Source organism: Myxine glutinosa, chromosome 5 (genome assembly GCF_964187855.1).
Source record: "Myxine glutinosa chromosome 5, kmMyxGlut1.1, whole genome shotgun sequence".
NCBI lineage: Eukaryota > Metazoa > Chordata > Myxini > Myxiniformes > Myxinidae > Myxine > Myxine glutinosa.
In genome coordinates, this window is record NC_136265.1 from 188,417,407 (window position 1) to 188,437,221 (window position 19,815).

Genomic DNA, 19,815 nt, shown 5'->3' on the forward strand with positions numbered 1-19,815 from the left:
AACACCTGTGGCACGATTTGGCCAACGCTCAGAATCGGGTTGAGTCTTTGCTAATGGTTCGAACCGCGGGCTGTTAACCCGCTCGGCAAATAACCTCTTGTCCGTGGTTTCGAACGGGGCTATCCACCGGCTTCGTGGAGAGGTTGGCGGAGGTGTACGGGACTCCCTTGACCAATCACCTCGGCCAATCTCACCCCACGAAGAAGCGGGATAGTTCCAGGACCGGGAGACGGCCAGCTTAACAGGACAAGGGGCTAACCACCCCTTGCTAACGGGAGAGCCGTCCCCCGTTTCCGCAACAATATATTTCTATGTTGCATTTTATGTTACATTTTGTTGTTTCTATGTTCTTATTTATATATTATGTTTTTATGTCGTATCATATTGTATATGTTTCTATGTTTTTCTACATATATATATATATATAATTGTTACTTGGGCTTTTTCTACTTGTTACTTGCCTTAACTTAGACAACTGCTAACTTGATATTCATTACCATATTTCATAGGTTATCATAAACTTGAGTGAAGCAAATTCGCAAAATGTCACAAAAGGTAATTGTCTCGATTATTCACGGCACCAAGCACGATGCCCACATTAATCACGCACATTTTCATTTGGATTCGGATCTACTGCGTTCCAAATTGACTGCACTATGAAGAAGAGCACGTCACCAGTGAATCATTAAAACAGGTGAAAAGAAAATTAAATAAAGCTTGGTGGCTCATTTTTCTCCATATTGTATTTCTATTTGCTTTTGTAGAAATTATTATATAATGTATTCTTTTCTTTCATGTCGAAAGTACATTTTTCGTGTGCAGTGGGTATACCTGCTTGCGCATGGCTGTTCTCCAGCACAGGTTCCCCTGCGGCGATAAACAAAGGCTACATCTGCCTAATGCAGCGCTGGGAGGGAGGCCAGAGAGTCTGGGTGATAATGTTTGGCCCTTGAAGCGCAGGCAGGAGTGGTTGAGGATATTTGGTGGGAGGGAAGAGAAGGGAAGGGCCGCCTCGCCTCGTTTGGTGTAATGTTGCGACTGCTTCGTCAATTCAGCCGAGGAGTTCCGTTCTACATGGAACAGCACCGCATGAGAGAGTGTTCTCGTGTACACACTCCATCTTGTACTAGGCCCTTCTTCCTGGAAGCGTTTTATGTGCAGCTGCCTTCTGTATAGGTAAGCATTGACCATGTGTGTGCATGTGTTATCTCTTCCTTGTCTGGTGTGGTAGTGCTAAGAGGAAGCAGTTTTATATGTCATTGATTGGGTTTGAGACAAATGTGCTTCGGATATACATTTAGTCCTGGGAGTTATTTAATCCTCGGCTTTGGACTTGAGCTATAGTGTGATTGACGTAATTACAAGCAAGCGTGTAACCAATTTCCTAAGAAGGAATGCTTATCTTCGAATTCCTTTTGAAAGTCCATGAAGGGGCAATAGCCATAATCTACCTTTAAGTGTATCATTCCTCAACCAAGTTACCTGTTTCTCAAAATTAACCCATGTTTTAATCTGATTACCAAAGGGCAGATATACCCAACCTGTTTCCATAAATTGAACCCCTCTTTTAATCTGATTGCCCAAAGGTCTGATATACCCCAACCTGTTTCTATAAATTGAACCCCTCTTTTAATCTGATTACCCAAAGGTCTGATATACCCCAACCTGTTTCTATAAATTGAACCCCTCTTTTAATCTGATTGCCCAAAGGTCAGATATACCCAACCTGTTTCTATAAATTGAACCCCTCTTTTAATCTGATTACCAAAGGTCAGATATACCCCAACCTGTTTCTATAAATTGAACCCCTCTTTTAATCTGATTACCAAAGGTCTGATATACCCCAACCTGTTTCTATAAATTGAACCCCTCTTTTAATCTGATTGCCCAAAGGTCAGATATACCCCAACCTGTTTCTATAAATTGAACCCCTCTTTTAATCTGATTACCAAAGGTCAGATATACCCAAACCTGTTTCTATAAATTGAACCCCTCTTTTAATCTGATTACCAAAGGTCTGATATACCCAACCTGTTTCTTTCAATTGAACCCCTCTTTTAATCTGATTACCAAAGGTCTGATATACCCAACCTGTTTCTTTCAATTGAACCCCTCTTTTAATCTGATTACCAAAGGTCAGATATACCCAAACCTGTTTCTTTCAATTGAACCCCTCTTTTAATCTGATTACCAAAGGTCAGATATACCCAAACCTGTTTCGATAAATTGAACCCCTCTTTTAATCTGATTACCAAAGGTCACATATACCCAACCTGTTTCTTTAAATTGAACCCCTCTTTTAACCTGATTAGCAAAGGTCAGATATACCCAAACCTGTTTCTATAAATTGAACCCCTCTTTTAATCTGATTGCCAAAGGTCAGATATACCCCAACCTGTTTCTCAAAATTGAACCCCTCTTTTCATCTGATCACCAAACGTCAATGAATGAATGAATGATCGTTTTAAGGCCATTTTCCCCGCTAGAGTGGGGGTTAGCCTTGCGGGCCCCATGACAATCATGGTTCCCTGTTTTGAGGCAATGTTTTTAAAGCCGGATGCCCTTCCTGACGCCAACCCTTGGTCGCCTCTTACGATGTGCAGGGATACGGTGTACCTATTCTAAATCAGGGTACACACCATGATCATTCATCCCAGCAAGCTGGTACTCAATTTGCCGACCTCGGAAGGATGACAAGCTGAGTCAACCCCCCTAGCGTTAATTCAGCGATCGACCGGGATTCGAACCCAGGATCCTAGGATCCCAAGCCGGCACCCTAACCGCTAAGCCAACACCAGGCACCAAACGTCAGATATACCCAAACCTGTTTCTATAAATTGAACCCCTCTTTTAATCTGATTGCCCAAAGGTCAGATATACCCAACCTGTTTCTATAAATTGAACCCCTCTTTTAATCTGATTACCCAAAGGTCTGATATACCCAAACCTGTTTCTATAAATTGAACCTCTCTTTTAATCTGATTACCAAAGGTCAGATATACCCAACCTGTTTCTATAAATTGAACCCATCTTTTAACCTGATTGCCAAAGGTCAGATATACCCCAACCTTCTCAAAATGGAACCCATCTTTTAATCTGATTACCAAAGGTCTGATATACCCCAACCTGTTTCTCAAACTTGAACCCCTCTTTTAATCTGATGACCAAAGGTCAGATATACCCAACCTGTTTCTCAAACTTGAACCCATCTTTTAATCTGATTACCAAAGGTCAGATATACCCAACCTGTTTCTCAAACTTGAACCCATCTTTTAATCTGATTACCAAAGGTCAGATATACCCAACCTGTTTCTATAAATTGAACCCATCTTTTAACCTGATTGCCAAAGGTCAGATATACCCCAACCTTCTCAAAATGGAACCCATCTTTTAATCTGATTACCAAAGGTCTGATATACCCCAACCTGTTTCTCAAACTTGAACCCCTCTTTTAATCTGATGACCAAAGGTCAGATATACCCAACCTGTTTCTCAAACTTGAACCCATCTTTTAATCTGATGACCAAAGGTCAGATATACCCCAACCTGTTTCTCAAACTTGAACCCATCTTTTAATCTGATTACCAAAGGTCAGATATACCCAACCTGTTTCTATACATTGAACCCCTCTTTTAATCTGATTACCAAAGGTCAGATATACCAAACCTGTTTCTTTAAATTGAACCCCTCTTTTAATCTGATTACCAAAGGTCTGATATACCCAACCTGTTTCTCAAAATTGAACCCCTCATTTAATCTGATTACCAAAGGTCACATATACCCAAACCTGTTTCTATAAATTGAACCCCTCTTTTAACCTGATTAGCAAAGGTCAGATATACCCAAAACTGTTTCTTTCAATTGAACCCCTCTTTTAATCTGATTACCAAAGGTCAGATATACCCAAACCTGTTTCGATAAATTGAACCCCTCTTTTAATCTGATTACCAAAGGTCACATATACCCAACCTGTTTCTTTAAATTGAACCCCTCTTTTAACCTGATTAGCAAAGGTCAGATATACCCAAACCTGTTTCTCAAAATTGAACCCCTCTTTTCATCTGATCACCAAACGTCAATGAATGAATGAATGATCGTTTTAAGGCCATTTTCCCCGCTAGAGTGGGGGTTAGCCTTGCGGGCCCCATGACAATCATGGTTCCCTGTTTTGAGGCAATGTTTTTAAAGCCGGATGCCCTTCCTGACGCCAACCCTTGGTCGCCTCTTACGATGTGCAGGGATACGGTGTACCTATTCTAAATCAGGGTACACACCATGATCATTCATCCCAGCAAGCTGGTACTCAATTTGCCGACCTCGGAAGGATGACAAGCTGAGTCAACCCCCCTAGCGTTAATTCAGCGATCGACCGGGATTCGAACCCAGGATCCTAGGATCCCAAGCCGGCACCCTAACCGCTAAGCCAACACCAGGCACCAAACGTCAGATATACCCAAACCTGTTTCTATAAATTGAACCCCTCTTTTAATCTGATTGCCCAAAGGTCAGATATACCCAACCTGTTTCTATAAATTGAACCCCTGTTTTAATCTGATTACCCAAACGTCAGATATACCCAAACCTGTTTCTATAAATTGAACCCCTCTTTTAATCTGATTGCCCAAAGGTCTGATATACCCAAACCTGTTTCTATAAATTGAACCTCTCTTTTAATCTGATTACCAAAGGTCAGATATACCCAACCTGTTTCTATAAATTGAACCCATCTTTTAACCTGATTGCCAAAGGTCAGATATACCCCAACCTTCTCAAAATGGAACCCATCTTTTAATCTGATTACCAAAGGTCTGATATACCCCAACCTGTTTCTCAAACTTGAACCCCTCTTTTAATCTGATGACCAAAGGTCAGATATACCCAACCTGTTTCTCAAACTTGAACCCATCTTTTAATCTGATTACCAAAGGTCAGATATACCCAACCTGTTTCTCAAACTTGAACCCCTCTTTTAATCTGATGACCAAAGGTCAGATATACCCAACCTGTTTCTCAAACTTGAACCCATCTTTTAATCTGATTACCAAAGGTCAGATATACCCAACCTGTTTCTCAAACTTGAACCCCTCTTTTAATCTGATGACCAAAGGTCAGATATACCCAACCTGTTTCTCAAACTTGAACCCATCTTTTAATCTGATTACCAAAGGTCAGATATACCCAACCTGTTTCTCAAACTTGAACCCCTCTTTTAATCTGATTACCAAAGGTCAGATATACCCAACCTGTTTCTCAAACTTGAACCCATCTTTTAATCTGATTACCAAAGGTCAGATATACCTCAACCTTCTCAAAATTGAACCCCTCTTTTAATCTGATTACCAAAGGTCAGATATACCCAAACCTGTTTCTCAACATTTAACCCCTTCTTTTAATCTGATTACCAAATGTCAGCGATGCCCACCAAATCAAGGTCAAGATGTAATGTTTGAGAACAAGAATCTTGTCTGCCATTGGTAACGAGCAGCAGAACGACTATAGAAACTCGTATCAAATGAATATTTCTGATTTTTTTTAGACAAATTTTCATCAAGGTGAAATACATGCCTCTATTCAGGTAAAATCATTGAGGAATCAAAAATAAATTATTGAGTTTTTTTCAGACAACAGCCCAAATCCCTGAAATTTGCCATTTCTTTTTTGAAATGGAATGAAGGAAATAAAAATGAAATGAAATGGAATAAAAGAGGGGTCCACCCTAAAATGGAATCAGAAAGAGAAAATTCATGCAATTTCCCCTAATTTCATGGACAACAAAACTATAGGAATGTGGGCTCTCTGTTGGAGTGAAAATATGGAAACGATACAAGAAATGTGAACTTTATTCCCTCCTCTGATAAGCCAATGTCATGGTTGAAACATTGCAAATTGAAAGTTAGTTGTTGCTTTCTCTTGAAGGAATTGTTATTTGGTTGTCGTGGTAATGGTTTAATCAAAAAAAGGCACACCTGAACTTTGTCTAGTGTTTGTTACCTTTTCTTAAAGCCGAATTATATTCTAATCCTTCAAACCCATCTTTTTCTCTGTCCAGCTGTTCACCTTTTTCTTTTGCTATTGTCTGCTTCTGTTAGAAATCTTATAACAGTGAATTGTCTCCAAAATCCTGTTTGTGCTTTGATTGAGTTTTTTATCGGAACTTTTGGATATTGTTACCGAGCTCGGTGCCAAGGCAATTGTAATTTCTTTCCTTTACTAAAGACATCTGCTTAGAGGTTAGAAGTAAGCAACATGAAAGCGAAGTAAATTTCAAATGTCCATATTTTGAGTTTCATAAGTCAGTTTAATTGATACAGTTGAAGTCAAGACATGTGCTACGGGTTCAGTTAGTTCAACAAGTTCCGACTGATTGTCAAACTGAGATTGTTTCATTGGAGAGCCTTGTTGAAGATCTTATGAAAATTACAGAGAGAGGGGATACAAAGTATCCCTACTGGATGAAATGAAGAGTATGCTGAAATAAAAAGGAAAGCCGAGGATAGGATGGAGACTTGTTGAGAGAAAGAACCTGCCCTCAGGTAGACCACCGACAAGAGAACATGGAGAAGAGACTGCCACGTCATGCATAGGCTGCCCTTGAAGGTGTTATTTATCGGCAGTTTAAACATCCCCTGAATAATGACCTCATCCATTGCTACAATGATTTGATAAAAACGTGGTGACTATGCACAGAAATAGGTGGTCGTGCAGCGAATATAAGTGTCATTTCTGGTTCTCCCTCTTTTTTAACTTGTGTATAAACAGTATGGACTTTTTCTAGACAATTAATGTATATGACCCGCGGACTAGACCTATGAGTGAACGTCATGCCCATTCGAAGCTAATTTGCTTCGATTTATAGTCAGAACCACCTTTGGAGGCCATTTTTCCCCGCAGAGCAGGGGTTGGCCTTTTTCGGGCACCGTGGTCCCCTTTTTGAAGCAATGTTTTACGGCCGGATGCCCTTCCTGCCGCCAACCCTGTTAGTCGACTCTTGCGACACACAGGGAATTACCAGTGAACTGGTACTCAATTTGCCGACATCGGAAGAATGACAGGCTAAGTCAACCCCCCTGGCGTTAATTCAGGGATCGACCGGGATTCGAACCTAGGATCCCAAGCCGACACCCTAACCACTAAGCCAACACCAGGCTTCGATTTGTAGTCAGGTGATAGTTTAATATACTGGGTTAAGAATTTACTAAATTAAAGGACTTCTTTACCTCTGCCACCAAAGGTGGATGGAGGTTATGTTTTCACCGCTGTCTGTCCGTTTGTTACTTTGTGTGTAAAATGTTAAATGTTAAATGTTAAAATGTTACTTTGTGTGTAAAATGTGTGTGTGTGTGTGTGTGTGCGCGCGCGCGTGTGTGTGTGTGTGTGTGTGTGTGTGTGTGTGTGTGTGTGTTAGTGTGTTACTTATACTTGCGTGCAGGTCACCATTTTAAACTGATCTTCACGAAACCTCACCAAATGGTAGAGTTCGTGGTCCGACAAAATCTTATATATTTTTGAGGTCAAAAGGCCAAAAGGACATAGGCCAAAGGTCAACCACTTTTTTCATATTTCTAAAATCCTCAATTTTTATCCGATTGACTTGAAATCTGAATAGGATTTGCATATCAGCTTACTGAAACCAACCACCAACAATTTTTGAGGTCAACATAGGCCGAAAGGTCAACATAGGCCAAATTTCTAAAATTTCAAATTACCAAAATGCTCAATTTTTATCTGATTGACTTGAAATCTGAATAGGATTTGCATATCAGCTTACTGAAACCAACCACCATCAATTTTTGAGGTCAACATGAGGCCAAAAGGTCAACATAGGCCAAATTTCTAAAATTGTCAATTTTTATCTGATTAACTTAAACTGTGAAGACAATTTGCATATCAGGTCACTGAATTCAACCACTAATTATTTTTGAGATCAAAAGGATGCTCTACTGAGTACCATTCTACTTTGTTCTGTTTTGCTGAGTGTTGTTCTATGAGTGATTTTTCATTTGTTTGTTTGTCTGTCTGTCTGTGAACAAAATATCTCAAAATTTTGTGGATGGATTCGGCCAAAATTTGGCAGAGGGATAGTGTATGTGACAAGGACAAAATGATAAGATTTTGTTGAAGATCCGGAATCCGGATACGGCTACTATAATTTTTAATGTGATTCTTCACCATTGGGAGATAGGGCTAAAACCGATACATAGCACGATATCTCAAAAAGTTATGGACGGATTTGGACGAAACTTGTTGGAGAGGTTGGGTATGTGACAAGGACGATTCAATTCGACTTTGGTGAATATCTGAATATGGATTTGGATACAAGCATTATTTAATTTTTAAGTGATTCATCACGATTGAGAGGTCAGGCGAAAAGTGATATATAGTGCATTCAGAAATTAGCTATTCAGACCCCTTCACTTTTTTCACATTTTGTTATGTTGCAGCCTTATGCTGAAATCGTTTAAATTAATTTTTTCCCTCATCAATCTACACTCAATACCCCACAATGACAAAGAGAAAACAGGATTTTAGAAAGTTTTGCAAATTTATTAAAAAGAAAAAACTGAAATATCACATTGACTTAAGTATTCATACCCTTTGCGATGACACTTGAAATTTAACTCAGGTGCCTCCCATTTCTCTTGATCATCTTTGAGATGTTTCTGCACCTTGATTTGAGTCCAGCTGTGGTAAATTCAATTGATTGGCCATGATTTGGAAAGGCACACACCTGTCTATATAAGGTCTCACAGCTGACAATGCATATCAGAGCAAAAACCAAGCCATGAGGTTGAAGGAACTGCCTGCAGAGCTCAGAGACAGGATTGTGTCGAGGCACAATCTGGGGAAGCTGGATCTGGAATCTGGATCAGGGGTCTGGATCTGGGGAAGCCTACAGAAAAATTTATGCTGCATTGAAGGTTCCCAAGAGCACAGTGGCCTCTATAATTCTTAAATGGAAGAAGTTTGGAACAACCAGGACTCTTCCTGGAGCTGGTCGCCCGGCCAAACTGAGCAATCGGGGGAGAAGGGCCTTGGTAAGAGAGGTGACCAATAACCCGATGGTCACTCGGGCTGAGCTTCAGAGATCCTGTGTGGAGATGGGAGAAACTTCCAGAAGGAAAACCATCACTGCAACACTCCACCGATCTGGGCTTTATGGCAGAGTGGCCAGACGGAAGCCTCTCCCCAGTGAAAGACACATGAAAGCCCGCCTGGAGTTTGCAAAAAAGCACCTCAAGGACTCTCAGACTGTGAGAAACAAGATTCTGTGGTCTGATGAAACCGAGATTGAACTGTTTGGCTTCAATTCTCAGCGTCATGTCTGGAGAAAACCAGTCACCGCTCATCACCTGCCCAATACTATCTCAACAGTGAAGCATGGTGGTGGCAGCATCATGCTGTGGGGGTGTTTTTCAGCAGCAGGGACTGGGGGGCTGGTCAGGGTTGAGGGAACAATGAACGGAGCAAAGTACAGAGATATCCTTAATGAAAACCTGAAACAGAGCGCTCAGGACCTCAGACTGGGCCGAAGGTTCATCTTCCAACAGGACAATGACCCTAAGTACACAGCCAAGACAACGCAGGAGTAGCTTGGGGACAACTCTGTGAAGGTCCTTGAGTGGCCCAGCCAGAGCCCTGACTTGAACCCAATCGAACATCTCTGGAGAGACCTGAAAATGGCTGTCCACCGACGGTCCCCATCCAACCTGACAGAGCTTGAGAGGATCTGCAGAGAAGAATGGCAGAAAATCCCCAAATCCAGGTGTGCAAAGCTTGTCGCGTCATTCCCAAGAAGACTCGAGGCTGTAATCGCTGCCAAAGGTGCTTCAACTAGGGTCTGAATACTTATGTCAATGTGAAATTTCAGTTTTTTCTTTTTAATAAATTTGCAAAACTTCCTAAAATCCTGTTTTCTCTTTGTCATTATGGGGTATTGAGTGTAGATTGATGAGGGAAAAAATGAATTTAAACGATTTCAGCATACGGCTGCAACATAACAAAATGTGAAAAAGTGAAGGGGTCTGAATACTTTCTGAATGCACTGTATAACATGATAATTTATAAAAGTTATGGACGAGTTATGACTAAACTTGGTGGGCGAGTTGGTTCGGTGACAAGAACAAGCCGATTTAGATTTTGGTTCAGGTCCGAATCCAGATCCGGCCTATCAGTGGGATACAAAACATAAACTGTTCAGCCTGGCGGAGGTATGCGTTCTACCGAGTGCCATTCTAGTTTCCTCTGCCACCAAAGGTGGATGGAGGTTATGTTTTCACCCCTGTCTGTTTGTTACTTGCCGGAAAAGATTCCGGCAAGTATGTTGGTTGGTTGGTTTGTGTCTGTCTGTTTGTCTGTCTGTCTGTTTGTGCGTAGTACTACGTCTACACAGTTGCACATAGAATCGCCATACTTTACACACATATTTGTCTTGCCCTGGAATAGACTGTGCCCAATTTTTAACTCTCGGCCCAAGGCCTCCATAATGACGTCATAATTCGACAAGTACAAAACTTCATCCAATCAAGATGCAATTTCTTGAGCGCCATGTCGGCATAAACTGGTGGAGAAAAAAATAACGATGACGTCGTCGGTCACGTGCTTCGGCCACCATCTTTGAAAAACAAAAAACTTTGCACCTCTATATCTCCGAAAGTGCTGAATAGAAAATTGAGACATGGCTCATTGTAAAGAACTCTCCATGGGGAATAAATTATGGTGATGATGATGATGTCATAGGTGCCTCCTTTATGACGTCATAATTCGACAAGTACAAAACTTCATCCAACCAAGATGCAATTTCTTGAGCGACATGTTGGCATAAACTGGTGGAGAAAAAAAATAAATTGCATCATCGGACACGTGGTTCGGCCGCCATCATGGAAAAACCGAAAAACTTTGCACCTCTATAATCTCTGAAAGTGCTGAATAGAAAAAATTGAGACATGGCTCATTGTAAAGAACTCTCCATGGGGAATACAAATATGTTAATGATGATGTCATAGGTGCCTCCATTATGACGTCATAAAATCACAAGTACAAAACTTCATCGATCAAGATGAAATTTCTTCAGCATAATCTAGGAATAAATTAGTTTAGAAAACAAATAATGATGACGTCATCGGTCACGTGGTTCGGTCACGTGGTTCGGCCGCCATCTTGGAAAAACCGAAAAACTTGATCCAAAATGGCCAATAAAAAAAAGTACATTCCGGCAAGTCCTCGGTCTCTGACCGATTTTTCATCTGTTTGCCTGTCTGTTTGTTTGTGACCAAAATATCTCAAAACGTTGTGGACGGATTCGGATGAAATTTTGCAGAGATGTAGCATATTTCACAAGGACGAAATGATTATAATTTGGTGAAGATCCGGATTCGGATCCGGCTACTAGAAATTTTTAAGTGGTTCTTCACCATTGGGAGATCGGGCCAAAAATGATACATGGCAGGATATCTCAAAAAGTTGTGGACGGATTTGGACGAAACTTGGTGGACCGGTTGGGTGTCTGGCAAGGACGAATAGATTCGATTTTGGTGAAGATCTGAATATGAATTCGGATATGATAATTATTTAATTTTTTAAGTGATTCTTCACAATTGAATGATATGGCCAACCAGGTGGAGGTATGTTCTCTGCTGAGTGCCGTTCTAGTTTCCATATGTTTTTTGAGGTTGTAATGCGAGTTTCACATTTGCCAGAACTCGGTGTTGAAATATCCTACAGCTGATCCTATTGCCTATCGTTATCCTCCACTTCATAATTGGTTAGTTGTGCACTGTAAACAAAAAGAAAGAGGCGAGATTGTTGATATGTTATTTGTGAGAATGTCAACACGTGGAATGGCCAGTGCTTATAATTCTCCCAGAAAAGTTTGACCATGAAAATATCCTCCCTACTCAAGGCTGTGCACTTCCCTCCAGTGGCAGAGGACTTTTGATTCATAAAACTCAGGGTGTAATAACCAAGAGCAGTATTATCGTTCACTGTGAAAGGCCAGTCCTTTGTTACCTTTGACACCAAAGGTGGGCGGACATTATGTTTCACCCCTGTTTGTCTGTCTGTCTGTCTGTCTGTCTGTTTGTTTGTTTGTCAGTGAGCACGATATCTCAATAAGTTGTTTACGCATTCATAAGAAACTTGGTGGATGAGTTGCTCTCTTGTTTGTTTCTTTTTACTTATAGGTATCTTCATATTTTCACTGTCTTACAAAAAGTGGCAGATGAACTGTACTCTCTTGTGATCATTTCCACTTCTCTCTGGCCTTGCACTTTGTTATGTGGTTGACTATAACAAGAAATGTTTTTTTTTCATATAAATACAGTTGGAATCAAATAAATATAGTGCAGACCCCATTCCTCATCTCCCACCATCGCTTTACCCATCACCTCCATCTATGGCGTTGTGTTCTCCATGTGCAACGTTTCAAATAAACAAAATTTATCGCAGTGCGACGGGAAAGTGCCAGGTGTAGACTGAGATGTGTCTGGGCTGCCCCAGAGACAAATAATGCATTGGCTTTGCTTAATTTTCATTTTGTACAATGATTGAGGCTCGTAAAAGAGCTAAACAACACTACAGAGAAGATGTTTGATTGTTTAGCTCTTGCACGAGCGATGACAAAATGTACCGGCAGTATAACATTTAATTAACTTGCTTTCTTTTTCTCCTTTTTTGAACCAGCATAGGAATACAATTTGTCAACGCAGTTGAAATCATTTAATACATTTTGAATGTGTTGCTGTCATAAGAGATGTTAGTGCTGTGTTGAGATAAATTTGGAACTGCAAGTTTGGTGTTCTTCCACTTTGTTTGCTCGTGAATTCCCGGAACATCAACACGCAGTTATGTGAAGCCTCAGAAGAACAGTGCATGTTTTTTATTTGGCTGTCATCATCCATATCCATTTCATACCTTCAGTTGTTTAAAACAACCCTTCAAAAAGAGTCAGCCATTGTGTGCAAAATCTTGCAAAACCTTTCATTTCTGCTCTAATCTACCGGCACACCGTACCAACAACTCGGCTTCAATCCTCACCAATCGTGTAACCAAAAAGAAACAATTCAAATTTGAATATTGGTAAAACGTGCATTTACAAGACAGATGTTTAACAGAAAGAGGAAGCATTTGCTGCAGTTTTTTTTTTAAAGAATCGGATTCTAAATGCGTTTGACCATCTTTAAGATCGCATTAAATATTTTTTGTATACATAGTCGAGGCTCGTGGAAGAGCTCGTACGAGTACACTGAACGGATCAGGACACAACAGGACAAAAGTAGGAGTAGAGATAGGGAGAAACGCCAACAGCAGAGTTGAAGGCCAATGTCGAGTGAGACTTGGGCACACTATCGGTGTAGGGAGAGATGGGGGGCAGGAGAGGATGCAATGGGTGGACAAGATTAATACAGAAGGAAACTCAGGAGTGAAAACTGGAAATTTGGAAGGAGGAGGGATTGGGGTGGGGTTTGCCGAGGGTAGAAAAGATAATGGTTTTGGATTCGGGGTTGATATGTGATGGTCATGAACAGCTGTCTTGAACACCTGGAGGGAAGGATGAGATTGAAGAGAATGTGGAAGATGTTGTTGTTGTTGTATAGACCTGGACAGTTCTCTCGAACAAGCCCGTGGCGCGGAGACAGCCGATCGATCTTGCAGGAGCGACCCAGACATCCCCACATCTAGGATGGTGTACCCCCACCTTCACAAAGTCAGGGCCACTACAGAGTTAGAGAGACAGGGTGTGAAAGAGAGAGAGAATAAAAGAGACAGAGACAAGAGAGAAAGGGCCGGGTCCATGTGGACCGATCGGCACTCTGACCGTGACCGCGCTGTCCTGAAAAATCCGGCCAGCAGGGAAGAATGCGGAAGGTTTGGCCCATGGCTTGCGTTGGGAGGTACAACCACCGCGAAGAGACATCCCCAATAGTTGTAGAATGTGGAAGTTGGTTCCACAGGTGGGAAAAGAGAGGAACAAATGAGTGGAGGTGATTGATTGATTTACGATCCACTGTTTTTCTCCTTCTTTTTAACAGGCATTTTTTCCCCATTGCATCGTCTAAACCCAAGCCAAAGTTATAGTTTGCTTTTAGGATGGTAAACATACTGGGAAGATTTTTAAAATCCACAGCAAGTAGATTTTCATGTTTATCACCAGCTGCCTGAATAGTATTCGTAGTATTCACAGCACAATATAATTTATCACCTTATCGTAATCTGACAACAGATTTCTGCAGACACCACCACTAATCTCTATTGTGCGGATGGTGCCGGTATTACATAGATCAACAATGTCTTGTGAACCGGAAAACTCCTCCACAACAACTTCTTGTGAAACGAAAGACTCCTCCACAACAACGTCTTGTGAACTGGAAGACTGTTACACAACAACGTCTTTTGAACCGGAAGACTCCTCCACAACAACGTCTTGTGAACCGGAAGACTCCTCCACAACAACGTCTTGTGAACCGGAAGACTCCTCCTGGTGTTGGCTTAGCGGTTAGGGTGCCGGCTTGGGATCCTAGGATCCTGGGTTCGAATCCCGGTCGATCGCTGAATTAACGCCAGGGGGGTTGACTCAGCCTGTCATCCTTTCGAGGTCGGCAAATTGAGTACCAGCTTGCTGGGATGAATGATCACGGTGTTTACCCCGATTTAGAATAGGTACACCGTATCCCTGCGTATCGTAAGAGCGTGACCAAGGGTTGGCGTCAGGAAGGGCATCCGGCCATAAAAACATTGCCTCAAACAGGGAACCATGATTGTCACGGGGCCCGCAAGGCTAACCCCCGCTTTTGCGGGGAAAATGGCCTCAAAACGATCATTCATTCATTCATTCACCTTATCGTAAGATAACTCCCTGCTTTTATCTGTAAGATATACAATCGCTTGTTGACCTCTCAAGGTTGTGTTGACCACCCTCCAAACCCATCATTGACTTTTTTTGTTGTTGAGATTCTAATAACTCTGCATTTGTTGCCGGTGTGCTGTGTCTCGATTTTGAAAAATTGGAAAAGGTAATAAGGACTGGTAAAGATTTTCTTGAAGAACATTAAAACTTTTGTATGATTGAACAAAATTGAATATGTTGCCATTTCGGATGCAGCCTGCGGCTTCTCGCTCCATCATTTTCTGGAAGCGCAGCTGCGCCGCTGATGTAGCGCCCGTTACCAGTAAGCTGGCACTCATTTTGGAGAACTCCGAAGGATGACCTGCTGGGTCAACCACCCTGGTGTTATTTAAACGACACGACAGGGGCTCAAACTCAATTAAGACCCTAAGATCTTAAGCCAGCCCCATGAACCGTTAAGCCAACACCAGGCTTATATGATTCGTATGATCGAATATGATTCATGATTTATGATGGGGCACTGCCATTTATGGGCGAATCTACAAGGCAGACATGAATGGTACATTCTTAAATGGAATTGTGAATTAGTTGAAATGGAAATAGAGTATTCACACAGTCGGACACCACACCACTGTGGGATTCATTGGAAAAACACTTTGCTTAAGCGTGGGCATGTAATGGCCAATGTGTTGGATAAGGCATGTCTCTTGGGCTGTGTACAGCTTTCAGTACATGCAAGATGACTTACAGATATCAACACGCCTTACAATTGTCTTCAAAATCAAAGTCAAATCAAAATGGTCTTCAGCACTACCTGTGCCTTCACCCAACTGTAAGACTGTCAAGTCAAGTTCAAAAGACACGTCCAATTTTGATATGATGCTTCACGCACGATGTCTGATCCTCGAGATGTTGTTGCATGACATACCCTGGCCAGCTTTATACCACAAGAGACAAAAACTCATGTTCCGTACCAAAATTTGGTTGAACTTGGACAGTCCTTATACTCGGAGCAGGATGACATCATGATCATTCCTCCTGTGCAAGACTTTGACCGGCATTGGTATCACCTCCAGGTCCTACATGAAAAAGCATAAATGAAAAACATTCCAGGTTGGCCTGTCAAATATATGCAACTTGGAATCCCGCAATTTTCCGAATTTCTTTATTTTAACTCAACTGGACTATGTCCAGCTGAGTTTTTGTCGACACCCAGTGTCCGTCGTCTGTCTGTCTGTCTGTCTGTCTGTCGTCTGTAAACAATTCGACGTCTACGCTCTAAAAGTCACAAATATTGATGAGATTTGATGAAAATTGTTATGCAGCATCTTTAAGACATAAACTAGTTTGGGATTGCATTTGGGTGTTGCACGCCCAAAAATGGGCGTGGCATGGCGGCCATATTGAAAAAAGTAATTGAGAAAATTAATTGTAGTTTTACTTTTCATGCCTCACTTAAAACTCAATTTTTTCTCGTTTCCTGTTTAAACATGAGATACCTTCAACGTTACTGTGCCTCTTTAGCACATATAAACTATATAGTTTGTGGTTCTATTATGCATATTCTAACCATATTGATATTGACCAGTTGAGTTCAGGTTCCCTGGAACCTCTAGTTTTTTTGTTTTTTTTTGCAGTCTCTAAGGATATCGTATTCCTATTGGCCAATTGCCGACATTTCCAATCACATTTTCAGCCTTGGAGCTCTTGGGCTTGGGGAGTCGCGAATCCTCGGGATTGATATTCTCGAGGTCTTCTATGCCTTGGTAAACGATCTGTAGCTCTGAAGTCGTTTACCTACGCTCTGATGTCTATCATGCAGAACCGGATGAAGACGGTGACATTTTTCTCACATTCTGCTCACACATTGCTTGCTCTAGCTCTGTTTATTTTCCTTTTCATGTCCTTAGGGCCTTCTCCCAACATGCCCTTCAAGTTCTGGCATGCAGGATTACACCCATGATTTATTGCATGTTGCTGCAGCTTTGGGCGGCACTCAGTAACTTGAGTGCTTACCTTGCAGATAAAGTGTAAGCTTTGGTTGCCTGTTGGTTTGTTCAAAGTTTTGACCTTGGTACATATGAATAGAAAATCTCTTGCAGAAGAGCAACAGCATCAACAAGGTTCACTGTTAAAAGATTTATAGGATGTTGTCTAATTCATGGAAGGTTGAGAATAGTCGTTATCGTTTGAGAAGATGGTTCAGGTGGGTAGCACACTTATATTTGAGCTGTTCGGTCTGGACTCCATTGGCAACCAGACTATAAAATGTCGGATTGGTGTTTCGCAGGCAGCGTGCACTTGCATCACAAACTGCTCATTCTCTCTGATGGGCCTTGAGCTTGGTGTCTCGTCTGCAGGTATTAGTTGGTATACGTTATAGATCCTACAACGGTGTCTTTCACCATTATTATGCGAGTCATTTCTGGCAAGCTGAACAAATTCCAAATTATTGCCCTGACTTCCTGAGTCAGAGTGGCTACCTGTCCAGGATTGTGGCTTATATAGTAAGTGCTCCTGCAGCACCAACGCTCTGCATAGCGATGATGAGATGATAAATCTTGAGGAGCAGTTTTATATTTTCAAATATAAACACAAAATGTCTTTCTATGCACTGAGAGTAGGAGGGAGTCTCTTATCCTGAAAGGTTATAAAGTACATAGATGGAAATAGACAGCCATCTTGTCATCCCACGACCTACAACACTGTATATACATCGTGTAGCCTACAGCACTATATGGGGTGATGGAGCTATGGATATCCATCAGATATCTAATAACGCTAAAGGCGGTCGGTCGTAATGTGACATCGCTGCACCATTTGCGGGTCCTTGCAGTGAATGGATTGTAATTGGCTATTTATTTGATTAGTCTTTGGAACCATTGTGGAAAAGTTACTCAGGATTTGAATACATACTGTAGTCTCTTTGAGATATGTATTTTGCTGAAAAAAATAGCAACATTTATATGTTTATTTTTAACCTTTTTGCTATTATTTCAGTTTTTTTTAAGACTTCCTTGCAACAAGACTCATCATTTCGTATGCGGCCGACCTCGGAGGGATGACTACCCACCTGGTGCTATTTAACAGCACGACAGGGGCTCAAACTCAAGACCCTAAGATCTTAATCCAGCATAACAAAACAGTACAGCACCGCATTGGCTGCATTTAAAAATGCATTGAGAAAATGAAGCATTGTGGGACAATTTAACCCAATGTAGTTACATTTGTCTGAGCTGGGATTTGTACGGTTGTTGTTTTTTCCTACTGAGATGGCTTTCGTGCAAAATAGTTGGAAAGATCTAGTATTTTTTTTTTTAATTACATAAAAACAACTATGGTTTGACTTTTTGATTTGACCATCAGACCGGCTTGTCTTCAACAATACTGCGCACTGTACGTCATGTGAATATCAAAATAATGCATGCGTAAAGTTCTTCGGTTGAACATTAACCACAATGCACACTGCTACAGGAAAGCCATACCGCAGCTGCAAACATTGATAAAAGATTTACAAGATGCACTGCAGGCACTCATCACCGTTTCGTCAGCACTCATCACGTCTAAGCACACGTCTCCCCCATCGAGATAGTCATTTCATATAGTTGTTCGTCACGTTTGTTGTGATGAAAAAACAAACAAATGCGTAATTCACGTTGAATTGTTCAGGCAATTTCGGAAGTTTTCGTGCCAGGTGCATTCGGTTGAAAAACTCGTGGTTAGGAGACTGGTGCAACATGGTAACGATGTAATGCTGATAACTTGCAATGTTCGATACTTGTTTTCGGAGGGGAAAACAAAATTGTGAAGAATGTTGCTCAGTTGCTATGGAAGTAATGTGTGGGATTATTTTTTTGCTTTTGGAAACTGATATTTCTCGAAAGGTTGAAATGTCAAAAATATTTTGAGTTTGAATAAGCAATAATGCACTGCAATGCTGCCCACCTCAAGATTTATCTGAAAACCACTACTAGGCTCTTCTACTCTTGTTGACAACTATCATGGACGCCTCTTTGTGGTGGTTGTACCCCGCAACAGAAGTCGGGGGCCAAGTCTTCCCCATTTTTCCCTGCTGCCCGGATTCGTCAGGGCAGCGTGGTCACGGTCAGAGTGTTGATCGGTCCCCATGGACCGGATCTTTCCCTCTCGTCTCTCACTCTCACTCTCACTCTCACTCTCTCTCTCTCTCTCTCTCTCTCACTCTGTTGTGGCCCTGACTTTGTGAAGGCGAGGGCACACAATCCTGTATGTGGGGGATATCTGGGTCACTCCTGGGGGATACATTGGCTGTCGCTGTGCCGTTGAGTTGTTCGAGAGAACCGTCCGGGACTGCACAACAACAACAACAACAACAACAACAACTCTTGTTGATAACTATCAGAGACGCCTCTTTGTGGTGGTTGTACCTCCCAACGCAAGTCAGGGGCCAAATCTTCCCCATTCTTCCCAGCTGCCCGGATTTGTCAGGGCAGTGAGGTCACGGTCAGAGTGCCGATTGGCCACCATGGACTGGACGTTTCCCTCTTCTCTCTCTCTCTCTCTCTGTCTGTCTCTGTCTCTCTCTCTCTCTCTCTCTCTCTCTCTCTCTCTCTGTGTTATGGCCCTAACTTTGTGAAGGCGAAGGTACACCATCCTGGATGTGGGGGATATCTGGGTCGCTCCTGAGAGATCGTTCGGCTGTCTCCGTGTCGCGGGCTTGTTTGAGAGAACCGTCCAGGGCTGTACAACAACAACAACAACTCTTGTTCATCCCTCGCATCCCTACCAATCCTGCCATTCCTCTTCTCATCATGTAAAAAAAAATAACCAACTTGTCCACTTGATCCCCTCTGCTGGTCAGTCAATTTGGCTCCTCCTCGAGCCTTGACTTGTGCTAAAAAGAAGTTCGATTTCGAAATGAACATTGTTCATTCAGTGAATGTATTTGGAAAAAAAAATGTTTGGGTCAAACTTTCGATCGCAGGAAACTTTGT

The 19,815-nt window shown here is 41.7% G+C and overlaps 1 protein-coding gene across 3 annotated transcripts in view; it reads left to right on the plus strand.

Moving 5' to 3' along the window:
• The first annotated feature begins 827 nt into the window (after window positions 1-827).
• The window catches only part of LOC137426586 (1-phosphatidylinositol 4,5-bisphosphate phosphodiesterase beta-4), a 305,980-nt gene continuing 286,992 nt past the window's right edge, over window positions 828-19,815 (plus strand). For all 3 annotated transcript variants that reach the window (XR_013623650.1, XM_068115242.2, XM_068115243.2), the window contains exon 1: window positions 828-1,176. The gene's annotated coding sequence lies outside the window, so the exon portion shown is untranslated. The remainder of the gene's footprint in view (window positions 1,177-19,815) is intronic.